The 20,532-nt window shown below is 39.2% G+C and overlaps 1 long non-coding RNA gene across 5 annotated transcripts in view; it reads right to left on the minus strand.

The window, feature by feature from the left end:
- LOC144324308 (uncharacterized) overlaps positions 1-20,532 on the minus strand; it is a 253,334-nt gene that overhangs the window by 136,521 nt on the left and 96,281 nt on the right. For 3 of the 5 annotated variants that reach the window (XR_013389841.1, XR_013389843.1, XR_013389842.1), the window contains exons 6-7: positions 6,288-6,379; positions 2,230-2,309 (exon numbers count right to left, since the gene is read on the minus strand). This is a non-coding gene — a long non-coding RNA (uncharacterized LOC144324308). The remainder of the gene's footprint in view (positions 1-2,229; positions 2,310-6,287; positions 6,380-20,532) is intronic. The other 2 variants (XR_013389839.1, XR_013389838.1) reach the window with 1 other exon arrangement.

Genomic DNA, 20,532 nt, shown 5'->3' on the forward strand with positions numbered 1-20,532 from the left:
AAGTCACTGCAGTCTAAAATGTTATTTTTAGGGATCCCTGGGTGGCGCAGCGGTTTAGCACCTGCCTTTGGCCCAGGGTGCGATCCTGGAGACCCGGGATCGAATCCCACGTCGGGCTCCCGGTGCATGGAGCCTGCTTCTCCCTCTGCCTGTGTCTCCGCCTCTCTCTCTCTCTCTCTCTCTCTCTCTGTGACTATCATAAATAAATAAAAATTTAAAAAAATTAAAAATAAATAAATAAAATGTTCTTTCTACCCTAGACCTATTACAGCATTCTGTAGATTATTAATAAGGAAACATTAAGCATCAGAAACTAGAGAATGGACAAATACATAACAGATGAAAAAGGAAACAGAACATTCCTTCATGGTATTAAGATACACTTTTTTTTTTTCTTTCCTAAAATCTAAGTTTGGGATACCCAGCAAATTGAATTTATTCAGTTCCTGGCACATAGTAAATGTTTCATAATATGTGTTGAATGAATGCTGAACTAGGAGATAAGAGAGTCAATTTACAGTGCAAAGCTGGGTAAAATTCTTAACTTCTCTGAGCTCCAACTTTTCAACTGGTAACAAAGAAATGGTGGGGCAAGAGCAGTGTTTCCTCCAGAGACATCTGCAGAACTATTTTCTTGGAATGTTAATAGACAACCCATGAAAATCATTTGTAACTGACAGATTAATAGGTGGTCCCTTCACCAGATTTCTATGTCCTCCGTCTTCATCTATATATTCCTAATCATTCAATGAGTCCTAACTTCCTGGCTCAGAAATAGTGGCTGAAGAGAAGGAGGAGGAGGAGGAGGAGGAGGAGGGAGGAAGAGGGGGAAGAGGAGGATTCAAAAAAGATCAGAAAAAAAAAATCACTCTGGATTTTTTTTTTTTTTTAGTAGGAAAAAATAAATGTCCAACTACACAGACACAATTCTATCTAGCCCCCAAACTAAGAACAAATGTTTTGGCTGTGAATTCGTGACCTGTTTCATTTTCCATATATCCTTTATTTTTGTACATCTGACAGAGAAACAGAAGGCATTTTGGCTCAAATCCATATCTTGCCCAAAAGACACCACAGCAAAGGGCTCTGCATCATTTCTTTGAGAATGGTTCATCAGTACTTACTTAGAGGCTGGAAATAGCATGAACCCCACCCACCTGCTTCTGTGACTTTTGGATAAAAACGGAGGCAAATGAGCTCTAGTTCTTGAGTTGTACCTGCCATCGCCTACAGCTGCAACTCTGGCTCACAGATATTAGTGTCAAGAAACAAAGATAACCATGTCTGTGAAGAGATCCTGAGTTTGGGTAGCCAGACTGCATGGTTCGTCTGGAGAAGTACAGTGTAATAGTTAAACGCATAATGTTAAATTAAGCAAATCACTGAGAACTCTAAGCTTCAATTTTCTCATGTAAAATGGGAATAAAACTAGAATCTACCTTAGACGTTGTGGAAAGAATGAATAAGAAAATACATTTGTGGGACTTGACCCAATACCTGATACAGAGTAAGTGTTCGATAAATGGTGTGGATTTCATGATGGTATAACTGAATCCAGATCATGATTAAAAGATCAAGAATAAAGAAATCTTAAACAATGTGTTAGGGTAGACACATTCTACTGTGATGTAGAATGTATTAGAAAGACACCAAGAAGGTATCCTAGTTGAATTGGAAACCAGTGGTTCATTTTGGTTCGTTTTGGTTCATTTTGGTTCGTTTTGGTTCATTTTGTTCACCTTACCCTCGCTGATGACTTTAAACTGTGAAAGAAAACTAGTCGGTTACTGCTAGATGACTAGCAAATCTTGTCCTTAATGGGTAAAATGGGGAGCCAGAGAAGCATCCATGTCTCAGGAGATATCTTATTGCCATCAGTTTCCTTTCTTTGTTTAAAATAGCAACACATTTAGGACCAAAAATGTTGGGCATTTTACCGCCATCCTGCCATCCTGAGGTTTGTATGTGCCAATGAACACCTTCTAGTTACCATTATTAAGCACTGATATTTCATGCTGTGATCTCTAATTACCATTATGGGGTCAAAGATGGCTTCAGTTTACCTGGCAGGACAGATTACTGGAAGTGGAGACAGAAGCACTTTGCCCAAAGGGCCCATAGTCTGCACAAGGAACTGGACCACCAGACCATTAAACATGGCCATCAGCCATATAGTAATGCCAACCCTTAACCGTCCCACCCAGCACAACAAATTGGGTTCACACTCACTCATTTTCCAGAGATGCTCGGATGGTGAGCACAAGCCTCAATTTTTCCAGGTGTCCGTAACTGCAGCAATGGTTGACAGGCTGAAACAAGGGATATTTGGGGGAAAAAATAATAGTAAAGACTTAATTAAAGGATACCCATAGAAGGCAAAAGAAATTACCCAACCCATTTGCAAAGCACACACTGGAAATGAATGGGTTCTTTAGTGTTTGGGACATTTTAGTGTTATAAAAATGTAGACTATAGAGCTATTATATCAAGTAATTTATGGGATGAATATTGTAATTCATTGAATGTCACGACTTATCTTTTATTCATATAGTTACTATTCCATTACCAGAGAGGGAGGTTTGTCAAAGGTTAATTATTTTAAATTGCTCCAGCAAATTTATTTTGATTTGTACAATTTTTTTGAATAATCACAGGTCTATATATTCATACATCTTTATGAGGCTTCTTTTTAAAAAATAATATTCTTTGATGAGGCAGTTAAAGCTAGATAAATGCTTTAGTGATGTCTTTAAAATATACTCCCTTTAACTCTGGATGTAGATCTATAAAGAATTATTATATGATTATTGTTGTTGACATGATCAGTCCTTTTTAGAACTTTCTATTTTCCCCAAGAAAAATTCCAATTAAAAATTGGCTGAGAAATTGAGCATTGACTTTCTCAGGGGGTTAGTTATTGTATCTTTTAGCCTTGGGTCACTAGCTGGAATGACCCCCTGTATGGTGGATGAGGAAAACTGTCACAGCTGCTCTTAGGTGTGCCCCCATCTCTGTTTCACTCGAGATTGCCCCTCAGGCTGGGCACACCTCCTCAGGACATGAAAACTGGTCTTGGGGGGGACAATGAACACTGGAAGAGAGGTCAAATATTTTCAAAGTCGTGAAAATCATTTTAAATTATAAGCCTAACTTAGAAAGGAAGCCAGAAGCAAAGAGAGGAGTTTGGAGGCTACAGTACATACAGTATATACAATATATAGACTGATCCAGCTCCAGCTCCTTCAATACCTATTGCCTCTCTCAGGAAGCCTTTCTGATTATGCTTGTTTTCTTTATGTTCCTCAAACACTTATATATCGAGTCTATATTTCATTAATATGGTCTTATTGTTATGTAGCTTTTTAATTATTCATAAATCATTTGAGAGTTAGAGATACAGTGAGAAAAGGCTCAATCGAGAGTCAGTAGATCTAGACTCACATTTAAGCCCCAAGGCTTATTATCTCTATGGGCTTAGATAGGTTGTTCTATTTGCCTGAGACTCAGTTTCTTTTATGTCAAAGAAGAATGAGAAAACCTATGTGGTTTGTAGAGCTGGCAATATGTTACCTAATAATTGCATACTTCTCCGGGTTTATAAAATTCTTGCATATTTATCTCATTTAATCCCCAAATGACAGAATAAGATGAGCACTATTACTCATCCATTTTTATGTGAACTGTATGAAAATACTATTTTTAACTACATAAATTATTATTATTTTCAGTCTGTAGATTTTATATCATCAATTTAATATTAATAGGCCTAAGACACAGGCCATATCTATCTTTTATTTCTTTCTTATTTTATTATTTCCTCATATCCCATTCTTTTAGGTGGCTTGATAAATAGATTCAGATCATAAATTTTTTCAGTACAGATGGCAAAGTGCTTTGTAATAGAAAAGCACAGTAAGGGTATATCTATATGTTGCTAGAGTAACATTAATTTTACTTGATGTCAGGAAGAACATAATAATCTACTATTTGATCAAAATTTTTACTTATTAATCAGTTGTACTGCTCTTATACACATGGCAAAATGTTCTTGGAAAGCACAAAAATTCCAGAAGTAAGAAATAAAATGCACATCTACTCTACAATGCTGTAGCTAACACAAGGCATAGTACATGATTCTGGAAATCATGAATGGTGGATCAGGCTGCGAGGTATTTCCTAGTTATGAGTAACCACTTCATCCCAGAGGATGTTTATTTTATTCATAATCAGTAGTTTGGGTGCTTGGCTCATAGTTGGTGCTCAATAAATACTAGCTAGGTATTAAGTCTTTCATTATATTCATATAAATCAGATCCTTTAGAAAACCACAAAATTTTAAAGAAGAACTTGGAATTCTGAAGTAAATTCGGAAAAGAGAGAGTGTTGGAAATGGGACTCACAGAAGAAAGTTAAAGAAGTTAGTCCCAATAAGAAAAGTCAGGGGAGATTACAAGCATCGTACAGCTTCCTACACAATATCTAGGGTGGAGCAGAACATGTTGGCATGGGGATCCTTGCAATTCTGCCGTGAAGAGAAGCAGCAGAAGTATGCTCAACTATGGTACAAAAGATGTGCATGAGTAAAAATAAATAAATATATAAATACATACGTGTGTGCATACACAAAATAAACCCTCACTGAGGAGTGGTAGAAAGTGAATAGGTAAGTTACAGCATTAGCGCTTCATTCCTGAGCTTTTGCTTCATTTTTTCCTGAGCTGTGTGTCAGACACAGGCAACAGTGTGCCTAAGTGCTTGGCTTACATTGTCTCATTAAACAAGTTCTCTGTGGTAGATGTCCTCACAGATGAGGAAGCTGAGGCTAGGAAGAGTAAGTAACTTGCCCAAAGTCACATAGCAGCGCTCAGCAGAGCCTGGAATTAGTGCGTATGTCTATCGCCTAGATCCAAGTGTCACTTAAGACACCCACCATATGCAATCTCAACAGTGACCAGCTCTACAATTTTTCCCTCCATGGAGCCCAATTTCTATTTTTTTTATTTTATTTATTAGACTGCATGAGAGCAAAAGCTGACGGACAGCTGTGATAATACAAAACCTAATACAAAATACTAATACAAAATACTAAATACATATACAAAGTACTACGAAATACTAATGCTGCTTAAAGACTTATTTGTTTAAGAAAAAAAAAATATATATATATATACTATTTGCCTAAGTAATATTTACATATATTATTTGCCTATGGATATATTTATTTACCTAGACAAATAATATATGCTATATATAAATATATTCTTATATGCATATACATATTCATATATACAAATAAATATTACCCAGGCAAATATTTTACTGTAAGTCTTCCTTACCCAGATTTCACAGTAGAAGTAGAGCCCAGTAGGATAGATTCATTGAATCAGTGAGCAAAATGATTTCATCTTCAAAATGGAATATGTGGCCCTAAACATTTTCATTATCCTGCCATCTGGCCATACATCGATAAAGGATGCACTGAATTATTCTGTATGGCTCAGGGTTGGTCATCAGTTTCACCGCATTAGTTGGGTGTCCGTGAATCAGAGGTCCTCAGGAGAATGGTCAGGCTGCAATGGCGTGGCAGGCAGTTTGCATCGTCGTTGAACTATATTGGATCGGATTATTCTGTATTGTTGCTTAAAACTTAATCAATTGGTCACATGGCCAAATGGCCAAATATCCAAGAATCTATTGTCTAAAGTGAGACCTCTGTGTGAGGAAACACTGGACCGTAGTGTGAGCAGCATTGGCAGCAATTTTGTGACTGCGACAGCTCAGAGTATTGCCATAAATCACCAAGATGGTGGACTGGAAGGTAGGCCCTCAGAGAATATCGTGACAACAACAAACCCACCCTTTCCCAATTCTATTTAGCATCACCAGATAAAAGTGTTCTGCATCCAGTGTCTTTCACCAGAAACGATCTGATTGTTTCAGTCTTGTGGGCAGAGATATTTCCATTTTTATTTCTCCTTAACAAAGACCTCTAAGTCCAGAAGCTTCCTCCAAGGCCTGTGAAGTGCTATTCTGATCGCCCCTTCATGTTTCTAAGCTGCTCTGGGATAATGTTGTGGAGAGAAGGGCCCCAAGGGAACAGCTGATTGGATTCTGGCAAGACGGACCAAACATCTGCTTCAAACAAAAGACATCTGCATATTTCACATTTATTTTTCATAATTTACAGAAGCAACCTGCCAAAATTCAGCAAGGGAGACTACACTAGCACGTAATTAGCTTAAAGTTTGCTTGCTTTAGAAGCACGAGCACGAAGCCCAGCAGCTCACCTGGGAGGACATCAAGAATGGTGGAACTGCAGTGTGATTTCTGGATATTCCATGTTAGACCTCGCTTGCCAGCACAGAAAACCCAGCTAGGCCTGCAAGGGAGAAGCAAATATGCCAGGGGTGACACTCGGAAGTTCTTTTGTCCCCACGTCAAATAAAAGGGTTTCACACCAAAGGGGTGACCTAAGGTAATATCACTTATTAAATAACATTTGATTATGCAGAAGCATTTTACTTCCACCACTGAGTTCTGCAGTAGGCAGGTTAGATAATGGCACGATGCTACGTGACTTATGATCAAAAATGCATATACCGAAAGTGCCAATGGCATGGTGAGGAATTCTGTGTGCAATGTCGCATTATTTTTCAAAGCATCTGAAAGTATTTAAACCAAAAAAAAAAAAAAAAAAAAAAAAACCAGGAAAATATACATTTGTTGCCCAAACTGTAATATGTTTGGAATATATGATGAAAACAAAGAAAACAAGATAGTGGACAAAAAGATCGTGGAAGGGATGCAACAAATTATCTGCCCTGTAGGAATCACATCTTCCTAGCTAAGTCTCCAGCTTTGCAAGATCATCAGTAGGTGAAATAACTAAAGCTTTGAAGGGGAGGGACAAGGTGGCCGAAGAGTAGGGTCCTCAGCGCTCAGCCCCACCAACTTACTACCCTGCTCTCAAAGCCTCCGGGCACCTACCAATCCCACCTGAGATTTAAAGAGAGACGGGCACTGAGGGGGGCACTTGATGGGATGAGCACTGGGTGTTATGCTATATGTTGGCAAATTGAACTCCAATTTAAAAAAATATGTAAAAAAATAATAAATAAATAAAAAATAAAGAGAGAACAGCTGGATCACTACAGGGAGAGAAGTTTTTGCTTCTAGCAAGGCAGGAAGGCAGAAAAACTTATAAATAAATAAATAAATAAATAAATAAATCCAGTGGGGGAGGGACCCCAGGAGCTGGGGCTAAGGGAGCAGTGGGAGCCTGGGGGCCGTGAGCACTCCCTCCACCCCAGGTGGGAACTTCCAACATCCATGCTGGAATCTTCCTGAAGGAAGAGTGCTCAGCAGGGGAACTGACCGGGCAGGACTGCAGGAGGGGCAGGGGCGCCTCCAGGTTCCCGGGGTCACTAGGAGAGGAGGGGTGCCCCGAGGAGAGCACCCTACGCACTGTGGCCGAGAACCATAAAGGGCTGGAGCGTGCCCTGGTGGGGGGGCCTGGGGAGAAGCCGGTGGTCAGGGGGTGCTCCAGGGGAGGGGCTGCACCTTACTACATTTGGGAGCTGAGGCCTTGGGAGTATGATTAAAACAGTGCAGGCCCCAGACTCCAGGGCACCAGGGGATACAGGCCAGGATCCTGCAGTCCCCCCCGGGATGGGTGGAGGTGGGAAGGGCACAGGGAAGTGAGGACACTCCTGCCACTGGGCTGCAGTGAGCTGTGCAGATCAGCGCCCCCACCCTGGGAGCATCCAGGCCAGTGCGGACTGGGAACTGTGGTAGTTACTGGGGGAGCTGACTCCAGAGCTGCAGACCTGGCTCCCACCAGTGTGGTTGTTCTTCCTTGTTCACCCTGTGCCTGGGAGAGGGGGCAGCTAGGGACAGAGGCCTCACAGGGCAAACAGCTCCCACTGAGCCGGGCACCTGGTGTGTGGGGGGCATCTCCCCAGGTGCACCCATTTGAGAATCAGCACAGCAGATGCTCCCCCAGGAGACCAGCTGGAAGGACAGGGGAAGAGCAAGTTCTTGACTGAGCAGTGCTGGAAAATTCCAGGATCCAGTGAAAATACCATATAGACCTAGAGGGTACGGTACCCCCCCTTTTTGAATTTTTTTTCCTTTTTCCATTACAACTCTTTTATATATCAAACTAAAAATTTCCAATATTTTTTCTCTTTTCCCACCATAACTACAATATGTTACCAGCTCTTCATTTTTAAGTGTTTTCCTTTTTGACAATTACACGTCTTAGGTCTATTTTTCACTTCTGGATTCTCTTCAACACATTCAATTCAATTTTGGGAGATATAGGAGATATGGGTTTCTCTTTTGTGTTTTTTGTTTTCTCTGCCTCGTTTTGTTCTAGAACAGCAGAAGTTAATACCTTCTAAACCATGACCAGCATGCACCAGAACCAAGTGGCATACCATGCCGGTTCATTCTGAGATTATATTCTCTCTTCATTCCCATTCTGCCCCCCTCTTTTATCTTGTTTATGTTTAGGTGGTCAATGTTGGGGGTTCTCTACAAGTATTGCTGGTTTATATAAATTTGGGATTGAGCATCTTCTAACATACAGAACAAAATATACTCAGAACCAAGAGGATCCCTCAGGTAGACATTCTCTCCACTACAACTTCTGCACCACCACTACCCCCAGTCCTGCCCTTTTCTTTTCTTTTTTCTCTTTTTCCTCTTTACTTTTTTTTCTTTTATTCTTTTTCTTTTTTCTTCTTCTTGGGGTTTTTTGCTCTTTTACTTATTACTACTTTATTTTTTTTAAATCTGTTTTTCACTTTAGTAGTCCTTTTGTTTTATGTTGTTCTGATCTTCTTTTTCATTTTCTGGTCTCTGACCCCACCAGAATCATCTAGGGTGGAATTTACTTAGGTTGTGGCTGATATTCTTGACTCAGCCCGCTCATACAGCCACTCTGCACTGAACAAAATGGCTAGAAGAAAGAATTCACCACAAAAGAAAGAATCAGAAACAGTATTCTCTGCCACAGAGTTACAGAATATGGATTTCAATTCGATGTCAGAAAGCCAATTCAGAAGCACAATTATAAAACTACTGGTGGCTCTGGAAAAAAAAGCATAAAGGACTCTAGAGACTTTGTTCTCTAGAAGAATTTAGATCTAATCAGGCCGAAATTAAAAATAAATTAAATGAGATGCAATCCAAACTGGATATTCTAAGTGCTAGGGTTAATGAGGTAGAAGAAAGAGTGGGTGACATAGAAGACAAGCTTATGGTAAGGAAGGAAGCTGAGGAAAAAAGAGGAAAACAATTAGGAGACCATGAGGAAAGGCTAAGGGAAAGAAATGACAGCCTGAGAAGGAAGAATCAATGTATAATTGGGGTTCCACAAGAGGCTGAGAGAGGGAGAGGACCACAAGGAATATTTGAACAAATCATAACTGAGAACTTCCATAATTTGGGGAGGGAAACAGGCATTCAGATTCAGGAGATAGAGAAGTCCCCCCCCCAAAAAAATCAATAAAAACCATTCAACACCTCGATATTTAATAGTGAAACTTGCAAATTCCAAAGACACAGAGAAAATCCTTAAAGCAGCAAGAGACAAGAGATCCCTAACTTACATGGGGAGATATATTAGATTAACAGCAGACCTCTCCACAGAGACCTGGCAGGCCAGAACGGGCTGGCTGGATATATTCAGGGTCCTCAGTGAGAAGAACATGCAGCCAAGAATACTTTATCGATCAAGGCTCTCATTCAGAATAGAAGGAGAGATAAAGAGCTTCCAAGATAGGCATAAACTGAAAGAACATGTGACCACCAAACCAGCTTTGCAAGAGATATTAAGGGGAACCCTGTAAAAGAGGGAGGAAGCCCAAAGAAATAATCCACAAAAACAAGGACTGATTAGGTATTATGATGACACTAAATTCATATATTTCAATAGTAACTCTGAATGTGAATGGGCTTAATGATCCCATCAAAAGATGCAAGGTTTCAGACAGGATAAAAAAAAAAAAAAAAAAAAAAAAAAAAAAAAAAAAAAAAACAAGGCCCATCTATTTGCTGTCTACAAGAGACTTATTTTAGACCTAAGGACACCAACAACCTGAAAATGAAAGGGTGGAGAGCCATTTACTATTCAAATGGTCCTCAAAAGAAGCTGGAGTAGCAATCCTTATGTCAGATAAATTAAAGTTTACCCCAAAGACTGTAGTAGGAGATGAAGAGGGATACTATATCATACTTAAAAGGTCTATCCAAAGAGGACCTAACAATCATGAATATTTATGCGTCTAATGTGGGGGCTGCCAAGTATATCAATCAATTAATAACCAAAGTAAAGACATACTTAGATAATAATACACTAATAGTAGGAGACTTCTACATGGCACTTTCTGCAAATGATAGATATTCTAAGCACAACATCACCAAAGAAACAAGGGTCTTAAATGATACACTGGACCAGATGGATTTCATAGATATATACAGAACTTTCCATCCAAACGCAGCTGAATATGCATTCTTCTCAAGTGCACATGGAACTTTCTCCAGAATAGACCACATACTGGGTCACAAATCAGGTCTCAACTGATACCAATAGATTGGGATTATCCCCTGCCTATTTTCAGACCACAATGCTTTGAAATTAGAACTCAATCATAAGACGAAATTTGGAAGAAACTCAAACACATGGAGGTTAAAGAGCATCCTACTAAAAGATGAATGGGTCAACCAGGAAATTAGAGAAGAATTAAAATGATTCATGGAAACTAATGAAAATGAATATATAAACATTCAGAATCTTTGGAATACAGCAAAATCAGTCCTAAGAGGGAAATACATCGCCATACAAGCCTCCCTCAAAAAATTGGAAAGAACTCAAATACACAAGCTAACCTCGTACCTAAAGGAATTGGAGAAGAAGGAAGATAATAAAGATTCAAGCAGAACTCAATGAAATAGAGACCAGAAGAACTGTAGAACAGATAAACAAAACCAAGAGTTGGTTCTTCGAAAGAATTAATAAGATAGATAAACAAATAGCCAGCCTTATTAAAAAGAAAAGAGAAGACTCAAATTAATAAAATCATGAACAAAAGAGGAGAGATCACAACCAATACCAAGGAAATACAAATGATTTTTAAAACATATTATGAGCATCTATATGCCAACAAATTAGGTAATATGGAAGAAATGGATGTATTTCTGGAAAACCACAAGTTACCAAAACTGGAACAGGAAGAAATAGAAAACCTGAATAGGCCAATAATCAGGGAGGAAATTGAAGTAGTCATCAAAAACCTCCCAAAACACAAAAGTCCAGGGCCAGATGGCTTCCCAGGGGAATTCTGTCAAATGTTTAAAGAAGAAATAATACCTATTCTACTAAAGCTGTTCCAAGGATAGAAAGGGACAGAATACTTCCAAACTTGTTCTATGAGGCTAGTATCACCTTGATTCTAAAGCCAGACAAAGACCCCATCAAAAAGGAGAATTATAGACCAATATCCCTGATGAATGCAGATGCGAAAATTCTCAACAAGATACTAGTCAGTAGGATCCAACAATACATTAAGATTAGTCACCACGACCACGTGGACTTGGTTGTAGTCATTCCAAACATCCACTAATAGAAGTTTCTGATATCTGATCTAGCATGTGCATGCAAAACTGGTTTGAAACATGAAATCCCAGTTCAAAAGAGCATCTAATTTGAAAACAACAATTTGTAATTATGCACTAACCCACTGTTTGAGATTCACTGGTCATTCTTAAATATATGTTCTTTTAAAAAATGTTTCTGGGATGCCCAGGTGGCTCAGCGGTTAAGTGTCTGCCTTCGGCTCAGGGCGTGATCCTGGGATCAAGTCCCACATCGGGCTCCTTGCATGGAGCCTGCTGCTCCCTCTGCCTGTGTCTCTGCCTCTCTCTCTCTGTGTCTCTCATGAATAAATACATAAAATCTTTTTTTTAATTTAAAAAATAAAAAAATTTCAATGTACTTAAATTTCAAGTCAGTATATTATATGCATGAACTTCTCATGTAAATATAAATTCTCTTCTCTTTGTGCAATAGGCCCTTAATAGAAGGGCAGCTTGTTGTATATGGGAAGACACTGGATTTGATGTGAATCACGACCTCAGACCTAAATTTGAATCTTGTTCAACCATATATAAAGCTGGGGGACCTCTGACAAATTTAAACTCTCAGGGTCTCATTTTTTTCTTCTGTCACCTAAGGGAGGCATTTTTGCTGTAAGGGTTAAATGAGGTAACTTGGGTTTATCACACCACCTTATCTGTACCTAAACTGGTATTTTAATTTGTCAAAGTTTTGAACTTGCTCAAATTTAGGTGTCTTATGTACTGTAGAGCTCTTTGAAAGAAAACTCATCCCAAAGAGAAGGGGATCTGGCAAGAAGGCAAACTGAAAACCAACCTCGAAGTTGATTGAGAGAAGTAAAGTTAACGAACTGGTATTTGTCATTCTATGCACTTGTGTGGAAGCTGTAAATAACTGAAAGTAAAAATTGAGACATGGCTGTTCCTCTAAAATTTCTACAATATACTGGGGCACAATATATATACTCTTCGGGGATTTGCCTTCCTCACTCCAAGGGCACAACTGCAGAGAGATGTCAGTAGCATGGCCATACCTGGTGGAAGTAGTGGATTCTGCTCAGAGTTGGCAGCAGTCCCTAGAAGAAGCAGTGGTACCAGAGAATGGGAGGTTCCCAACAGAGGCAGCTGCCATGTTCAGAGAAAGAGCATTCACCCCCAAAATACTCATGGGAGAAGTGGTAACCAGTAGAAGTGCCCAGGAAACACCAACTCATGCTGTGCTGTCCAACATAATACCACTAGCCATGTGTGGTAATTTAAATAAAAATCAATTAAAATCAAGAGTTCAGTTGGACAATGCTGGACTAGTAGACGACTGCTTCGTTCCAAAGCACATGTACAAGACCCCTTAATAGCTTCCCAAGTGCCTGAAGACTGAAGCAGTGGGAAAGGGGAAGGAATGAGGTCCTGAGACAGCAGTTAGGGCTAAGAGTTAGCAGAAGTAGAATTTAATGTGACTTCTTTCCACCCAAGGTGGAAACCAGGGAAACTCAGTGCACACATGAAATAAGCCTAGTACATTGCCTTGAATTTAATAGACTTTGACAAATATAAACTCTCTTCTGCTTAAGATCTCTGTGCCAGCATGACTAATTTCTAATATAACCATCATTCTGTTACTAGAATGATCTCCCACCACGTATATTAGATCATTAACCCTTTCAAAAACTGCCAAAGACTCTTTGTTCAATAAAAAATATGGTACAAAGTTCCAAGACTCGTATTTCACCACGAAGAGTATAGACACTGGTGCAAGAGAGCCTGGGTGTGAATCCAGCTCTGGTGCTTGCTGGCTGTAATTAGTTAAGCTCTCTGAGCCTCAGGTTTCTCATTTAGGATAGTGTTAGCACAGACATCATGAAGTTGTTATGAACGCCTGACAGATCATCAGCACTAGAAAAGTGTTTGTTAAATAAGTTTTTCTATTCCTCAACACACTGATCTCTAATCACATTTCAGGTCAGTCTTCTGTTATTGTTTTGTTCCCTCTCTACATTTCAACTGTGCATCATTTCCTCAACTTGACTTACATACCTCTTCCTCTTTTTATGTCTACTGAAATTCTACATATGTATCTTTTGAAATGTATCTTCTAGAAGAATTTTTCCTACAAGATTAGTCCTACTGCAGCATGTCTATAACCCATTGTTTACCTCGGTATTTTAAGCCTTATTTCATTCTACTCTGCCTTGTTCTTCACAGCTTGGTCTTCACGTGTCCACACTCATCCTAGATTATAAATTCCTCAAGGAATTATTCATGCTTGTAGTCCCCAGGATACGTGTCTAAAGTAGGTGCTCAATAAATGCTCATGAGAGGGTGAGAAGGAGGGAGGGTATGACACGCCTTTCAGGCCCATTCTACAAATATCTACTTTGCCCAAGTGCTACATTTTAGGATCCACATACAAGTAGCTTTTCAAGTTGTCTAAACACAATATCAAGCATAATATCCTTCAGATGATAAGGGCAAAATTTGTTAATCTCCATTACAGGTTATGCTTAATGCCCAAACCTAGGTTTCTTTGAATGTGGCAGCATGAAAGGACAACCACAACCTTAGGGGACTGAAAGCAGTGACACGACATCCCAACACACAAGCGGTCCATTTATCTTCTTGATAATTTCTAATGTGATTATTTCTAAAGCACCCTCTAGCTGTAAAATAAGGATTCCCCACCAAAGAGAATAGCCTGAGACCCAAATGTTCCTTTGTGAGTACTGCTCTTGCTGGACTTTGGCAGACTCAGGGGAACTCTGCCTGTGATCATGTGGACATGTTTTTTTATGGGCTGTTGATTTCAAAGAATTAAACTTGATTTTACTTATACAGACATAAAGACAACCCATAGGAAAATGATAAAATGCTGGATGATGAGCAGATATTTTCAAAACTATCTCCCAAAGGTAAGCCTTCGACCTACGAGGAAGATGAGCAACCTAACAGTACATTGGTAGTACCCTAGGAAGACATACCACTGAGCAAAGGAAGATGCGCAGAGTATGTATACCTAGACCACCCTTACGTTGGATATAATTGTCTCATTGAGAGGACAGAGTTGTCTATATTTGTGTTGTAGGCCTATCTTGACTCTGTAAGGGATCAGAATTTCTACTTATGAAAATTACTTTGAGTAACCAGGACATGGGTCATATTACTAACAAATTGTCAGGATCACGTATCTCTGTATTTCTCCCATTGGGAAGCAGTGGCTAACATTTTTTAAAATGTACCCACATAAAGGGCTAGTATCCAGAATCTATAAAGAACTTATCAAATTCAACACCCAAAGAACAAATAATCCAGTCAAGAAATGGACAGAACACATGAACCAACATTTCCCTGAAGAAGACATACAGATGGCCAACACGCACATAAAAAAATGCTCCACATCACTTGGCATCAGGGAAATACAGATCAAAACCACAATGGTATACTACCTCACACTGGTCAGAATGACTAAAATTATCAAGTTAGGAAACAACAAATGTTCGAGGATGCAGAGAAAGGGGGGCCCTCTTATATTGTTGATGGGAATGTAAACTGGTGTAGCCACCACTCTGGCAAAAGTATGGAGGCTCCTCAAAAAGTTAAAAATAGAGCTACCCTATGACCCAGTAATTGAACTACCAGGCATATACTCCAAAAAAGCAAATGTACTGATCCAAACTGTACCCTAATGTTTATAGCAGTAATGTCCACAAAGCCGAACTATGAAAGGAGCGCAGGTGTCCATTGACAGATGAATGGATAAAGAAGATGTGGTGTATATATGTACAATGAATATCACTCAGCCATCAAGAAGAATGAAATATTCTGATTTGCAACAACGTGGATGGAACTAGAGGATATTATGCTAAGCAAACTAAGCCAATCAGAGACAGACAATTATCATATGATTTCACCCATATGTGGAATTCAAGAAACAAAACAGAGCAGCACAGAGGAAGAGAGGGGAAAAAATAAAACGAGATGAAATCAGAGAGGAAGACTCTTAACCATAGGAAACAAACTGAAGGTTGCTGGAGGCGGGATGGGGTAACAGGGTGTTGGGCATTAAGGAGAGCACATGATGTAATGGGCACTGGGTGTTATGTAGGACTGATGGATCACTGACCTCTATCTCTGAATCTAATAATATGCTATAAGTTAATTAGTTGAATTTAAATTTTTAAAAAATGTACCCACATGCTCAGCATTTATCAACCCAATCATGGCCACTAAGGATTTTTGCACAGGACCTTTTCCCCTCTCCATCCAAAAAGTAAATCAGTAGAGCAGATTTTAAATCCAATCTGATTCAAGCATTATCTCTGGATAATTTCTAGGCCATCTCTTTTTTTGAGGTACAAAAACCACAGGAATCACATATGTCTTAATCTTTTTCCTAAAGGGCGAGTGGTTGAATTTTGGTTGATACTCAGTATCTCATAGTGTGTGTACAACTTGGCCCAGGGATCTGTGAGGGGAAATCCCCGTCGGAGACCCTCACTCTCCTTATATTTACATATACCTCCTAAGATAATAAGCACAAATAAGCAAAAAGACTCTATCTCTTCATAGCCTCAAAATTTTCTTGAATGATTTTATTTCTTTGTTAGAAATATAAAATGAAGCTTTATGAGTCTTTAAAAGTCTAAAGAAAATAGCTACTAATGGTATCTTTTTATTGCCTACAATTCATCCTGCTGAAAAAGGCAATAATGTTCTTAGAGTTGATTATAGCTCAGTCTTAAATTTTCTAATTGTTTTAGATTTTTCACTTATTTTAGACATTTTCACTTTGCCCCCTAGAGTAAATTAAGATGAAAGGTAAATTAAAAGAGAGGAATTCAACATAAAGAGAATAAATAAATAAAACACAGATTGCAAAGCAGGAATGAAAACAAGGTCTCCCAGACCAATCTGTTAAAGGAATGCTACAAATGTGAAGTGTTTACTATTTTAAACATTAATCATGTACTCACTCTGTTTATTTAGCTATCAATGTTTTTCCTGTAACTCTGACTTGAAAATGTGTAAGCTGTTTAGAATTAGGACTCAAACTGAAGCCAAATGATATTTTGATTATTTATATTGCATAGCTTGTCTTGAAACTTCAGATTTGCAGTCTTTTCATTTCAATTCACACCTTTTTTAAAAGTCATTATTATTTTGTATAATGTGACATCTCAAATAACTTTTATTGCCACCCATTACCATATGCCCAAGTCACAGCCATTAAAGATAGAGGAGCCTGCGTCCTCCATCAATGGGCCTATTCAGAAAATTGCCACCATCTTGCTTTGACTTGAATCTATGCAATGATCCCAAAACATAAGACTAGCTTAGTAATCGGAATGAAGAATTCCAAAGAACTGTACATTTCCTAAGCGTCTAGCATTATTTTCTTAACAGATATTATTTTTAATAAAACTTAACAATTTGGATCTGCCTACAGAAAATAGCCACCAAAGCTTCCATATACTCATCATAAACAGGAGCCTCTCATCTAATCTCACAAAATTATAAGTTGTGTTAAGGACAGAAACAGATCACATAAGGTTGGTTTATCATTTCTTTCCTTTAAGAAAATGAGGAAAGCATTAGAATTTTCTCCTGGAATAAAGACACGTCAGAATTTTTCCTATCAGAATACCTAGACAATGACATGGACAAGATCTCCAAAGGTACATATTTTCCTTGAAATTTGTTGTTGTCATAAAATTATCCACACAGCTCAGATGTGCTGAAAATCGTAACATCTTTATTTTCTTCAACTGCCTCCAAATTCCTCCAGTGCCCCACCCACGTTCTTCTCATTTGAATACTTCAGCCTCCTGTAAAAGCTGTCTCTTCCCCTACTCATTCCTTTCCCTAATTAGTGTTGGAGCGTAGTGCCTCATGGTGGATCTCCATATGGCTCTTGGACTGTTGTCTGCTGCAGGGTCTCATTTGGTACTTGGTGGGTGTTGGCTGATTCTAACATATTTCATTCGATGTTCTAAGGATACTTAGCCTCTCATGCTAATAGGTCAACCATGCTTTGCCTGACACTCTGCCTCACCCTCATTGAGGAGACTCAGAAGACCAGCCCCAACCTACCACCGATCTTCTCTTCACAGCCCCTGAGAACCAGGAGGGCTTCCCTTCATTTCCCCTTTCATGCAGGCCATGGGATTTCTTCCTATTCTATCTTGTCATCCTCTAAGAGTAATATTTGCCTTCATGGTTTTTCGATGGCTATGAGAAAAGAGTAGCTGTGGAAGATAGGACATCATTTATGTGAGAAAAAATGAAAGTTTCATCAGTTTGATAGTTTCTAATTTGCATCCCATTAGAGTTATGTAGTGGGTGGTGAACACGATAGGTCATAGATTCTTCTAGGCCCTCCTCTCTGTCTTTTATTACTTCTTCCATTCTTTGATGGTAACTCCACTCCTTCCTGCCTTCTGGGTGCCCAGTGCCCTCACAAGCTACTCACCTCCTTCAAACTAAACATTTCTGACAAACTGGCTCATAGATATTCAATGCCTGATATGACTTTAGGTATCACCTCTCTTAGAGGAATTGCAAAGGAGTAACGCTTGAGCCAAAGCAATGAATCCACACACAAAAAAAATGGAATTCTGGGAATGAGTGGTTCAAGAAGAGCACTGAGGGTAGAAAGGGAGTTTTTCAGATTCTGCTGAGATAACACCTTGTAGATGCAATGATCTCATGAGGTTTTTATATGTTCAATCACGGGAGTATACACATGGACATAGGTGCACACACACACACACATACACACACAGAGACATTTCAAATTGAAACACCATCCTGGTAATATGTAAACATGAGATTAACAAATATGAAAGAACTTACAAAAAAGGATAAATATTTTATAAATAGTGTTGTGTGTCAACTCATTTGACACAGGCTTCCTTAAATAGAAAATCAAGAATCACAGAAAAATAAAGAATTATAGAAATGACGTAAACTAATCCCAGGCAAATCCCGAATAACTCAGTTGGTTCCAGAATCACCAAAAAACTGACTTTTAACACAGTGTTTTCACTTATTGACAGAAGCGGTCACAGGCATCTTGCCGTGACCAGTAATTGACAACGATGTCAACTGTCCTGTTTTGTAAAGGATGTACTTCAGACAAGCCGAAATATGTTTACAAAAGTTGATTTTTTTTTTTATCATAGGCTATGGGAGTCTGAATTACTGGTGTTTTCAGTAACTGCAACAAAACCAATTTCTAGTATTTTAAATACACAATCATTCTTAGAGAATATGGGTACTTTTTTATCCTTTTGTTACTTCCCTGGAACTTCTGACAAGAGAAAACTTTTTGCAGCATTTGGTGGACGTGCCTCACCTTGACCTGGCAGCTCGGTTTATGCCCCATGATAATATTTTGAGGAACAAATCTAGATTTGCCTGAGTATATCTTGATGGACTTTGTTTCTAGATGTGTCTAGACAAACTTCAGTGATGGTACTGTTTAATGTGTTACTTCCTGGAAAGATCAGTAAATCATCTCTTCAATATTCAATTTGAAACTTTGGTTAAAAACCTTGCTTCAGGGCGCCTCGGTGGATCACTCGGTTAAGCATCTGCCTTCGGCTCAGGTCATGATCCCAGGGCCCTGGGATGGAGTCCCACATCGGGCTCCCTGATCAGCAGGGAGTCTGCTTCTCCCTCTACCTCTGCTCCTCTCTCTGACTTGTGCAAATTCTCTCTCATGCTCTCTCAAATAAATAAATAAAATCTTAAAAAAACAACAAAACCTTGCATCAACTGCTAACCTTTTCATAAGTACCCATGAGAAAGTGTACCAACCAGGTTACTCTCAAGTGGAAAAGCCTCCAGCTTTGAGTGGCAGTTGGCTTTACAGGATAGAGTTTCTCCTTTCGGAAGGATCATTACCACACTTACACTCAGCCTTCCTTCAATTACAGCCCAAAGCATGCCTATCTGTTATGGCACTAACATTGCAGGGGGTTACTGCACATCAAGGATGCTCAAATATGCCAAATACACCATGTTTGCAGTGCATCTGCTCCCATGGTTTCAGAGTCCTCCAGGAGTAGGGCATCTACCCTTCACATAATCCTCTGGATGAAAAAAAAATGCAAATGTTGGAACCTCCCTCCCACAATAAGGAGCAGCATCCCCTTCCAAGGAAATCTGATTGCCCATTACTACAGAAATAGTTTATTATTTCTTGATGTTGATTCAGGTAGTCACTCAACAGCCAGATTTTAATATTGTTTATATATTAAAATAATACTCTATTTGGGATCCATATTATCTGCTTGATTTCACTGTTTTGTGTTTTAGTTACATTTTCTCCAAACTTCAATAATCCTCTGAGATAGGTATTATTTATTTTGAGAAAATGTAAGCTCAGAGAAGTAAAGGAATTTGTCCAAGTTCAATGCAGTCGGTAATGGTGTAGGAATTCTGAGTTCCTGCCCAGTATTAAATTTTATATTTAACGATGTGGGGCACCACCTTCCATGCCTTCAGCCTGAAAAAAGCATATATACCAACCACAATGTTGGCAGCCAGTCTTGCGTAAGGATAGCCTGCAGTGCCTCCCTCAGTCATATGGCATATGCCCTAGGTGTCCTCAGACCATGCGATATCCAGTCACACATGCAGATACCCATTACGTGCCCAGAAGTGTCAGGAGTGGCTAAAGGCTTTCCCTTCTGTTCTTTGAGACCATTCTGAAACAAGTTTGCACAGCTCCTCAGCCAGTACCAGTAGGATCGAGCACGTTAACCACATTGGTGGTCTGCTCAGTATTGCGCCCTTGAATATTTCACTCTTCAAATCCCATTTCTTGGTCCCTAGGACCACTTCTTTAGAAAGAAGTCTGTCTTGAGTTCTACTCTCCAGAGGAGAACAAGGGTAAAACAAGGACATTGTGTCACA

The sequence above is a fragment of the Canis aureus genome, chromosome 11 (genome assembly GCF_053574225.1).
Source record: "Canis aureus isolate CA01 chromosome 11, VMU_Caureus_v.1.0, whole genome shotgun sequence".
NCBI lineage: Eukaryota > Metazoa > Chordata > Mammalia > Carnivora > Canidae > Canis > Canis aureus.